The sequence below is a fragment of the Buceros rhinoceros genome, unplaced genomic scaffold (genome assembly GCF_000710305.1).
Source record: "Buceros rhinoceros silvestris isolate BGI_N320 unplaced genomic scaffold, ASM71030v1 scaffold19326, whole genome shotgun sequence".
Classification (NCBI taxonomy): Eukaryota; Metazoa; Chordata; class Aves; order Bucerotiformes; family Bucerotidae; genus Buceros; species Buceros rhinoceros.
The window spans coordinates 36,163-38,230 of record NW_010417158.1 but is presented as its reverse complement, the minus strand read 5'-3'; positions in this window follow the sequence as shown (position 1 = coordinate 38,230).

The window sequence follows — 2,068 nt, the reverse complement described above, 5'->3', positions numbered from 1 at the left end:
ATTAGGCCCGCTCGGTACCGCGGGTCTCCCCTTCTCCGCAAGGGGCGCGTGGCCCAGACCGTGCCGTCACCCGGCCTCTAGTGAGGGGGCGCAGGTGCCCCCCAGCGCCGCTCTGTGGTCACTGCTCCTCGGCTGCTCAGCGGGGAGAAACGAGAACGAAAGGCCCGTGCGTCGAGATAAGGACAGGGAGACATCACTCGCCACTTACCCTCACAGGCAAAACAGACTCAGCTTGGAGACAAGTAGTTTAATTTATTACCGATCAAATTAGCGTGGGGTAATGAGAAATAAACCTTAAAAGGACATTTCCCCAGCTTCTCCTCCCCGACCCCCACCCCTTCTTCCCAGGCTTGACTTTACTCCCCATTTTCTCTACCTCCTCGCCTGCAGCAGCTCTGGTGGCCAGGGAACAGGGGTCATGGTCAGTTCATAGCACCTTGTCTCCTCAGGGGAGGACTCCTCACATTCTCCCTGCTCCGGTGTGGGGTCCCTACTAGGTAAGACACTCCTCCACGAACTTCGGCATGTGTCTTTCCTACAGGCTACAGTTCTTCACAAACCGCTCCTGCGCTAGTCCCTTCTATGGGGTGCAGTGGGGCTCCACCAAAGTCGTAAGTCCTGCCAACAAACCTGCTCCAGTGTGAGCTCCTCTCTCCACAGGGTTGCAGTTCCTGGCTGGAGCCCACTCCAGCACAGGCTCCCCACTCAGTCATCCACCTGCTCTGAGATGGGGTCATCCACAGGCTGCAGGTGGGTATCTGCTCCTCCATGGAGGGAAGGGGAAGAGCCTGCGTCATCGTGGTCTTCTCCAGGGGCTGCAAGGGAATCTCTCCTCTGGTGCCTGGAGCACATCCTCCCCCGCCTCCTTCTTCGCTAACCTTGGTGTCTCAGAGTTGTTTCTCTCACATATTCTCAGTCTCCTCTGCAGCTGCGAGTGCTCCTGCATAGTAACTTTTTCCCTTTAAATATGATCTCATGGAGGTGCCACCACCACTGCTGATGGGCTCAGCCTTGGCCAGCGGCTGGTCTGTCCTGGAGCGGGCTGGCATTGGCTCTGTCAGATGTGGAGGAAGGTTCTAGCAGCTTCTCAAAGCAGCCACCACAGTAGCCTCCCTGCCACCAAAACCTCGCCTTGCAAACCCAGTACACCTCTGCAGCCAGGGCTGTGTCCACTAATTCACCTGTTCTCGTCTCTCCTCAGGAGAGCACTGTGGGGCCCATGGCTTCTGGCCGTGATAGGCTCCAGGGGGGCTGAAGCAGGAGTATGAACAAAGACTGGAGCTCCGATGGCAGGATGTGCCTGCGTGTGCTTCTCTGGCGGCAGCAGTGCTGCTTGAAACCGGAACAGCAGAAGCCCTGAGGCATCCTCCCTGCAGGTGCTGGGCAGCTCTTTTTCCAGAAAGTGGCAACCTCAGCTGAACACCCAAAAAGCACACATTAGACCACTATTCTAAGTATGTCCCCTCATTTACATTTAGAAAATATTTTTCCATTAAAGCAGCTTTGGCTAAAATGAAACAATGACTCCTTTAAACAAAAGTAAACCACGAGAAGTCATGGCAGCAGAGAAGTTGGATTTCTTTTTAAAACATGTATATTTAGAACTGTAACGCTTACAATTTCATTAAACAATCTTAGTACAATGTGTTTAATCTAACAGTATATTACAGAATGATGTGAAAAATGATTTAATAGCAAACCATGAAAATGAAATTAATTATAATACCTGCAGTGTCAAAGTCACTAACTTGTTACCTTTTCCAGTCAAAGAATCCCAGCAGTCATTCGCACTAAATGATGCTTTTGGGTTTTATCCAGAATAAAATGTTGTGATTTCCACAGAGAAAGGGCATTCCTTCACAGAAAGAAGATGCGTAACAGGAACATTTTCAGCTAGCAGGTCTACTTTATACATCTATTTAGACATATCGTCTTTTTAAAATAAAAAATAATTTTAAATTGTTTGGACCAGTGCAGGGTGCCTATTAATTTTTCAACTTAATTATGATTCTTTCTGGAAAGAGGGTTTGGTTTTGTTTCCCCCCCCCCCCTTTATCACATTTTGAGA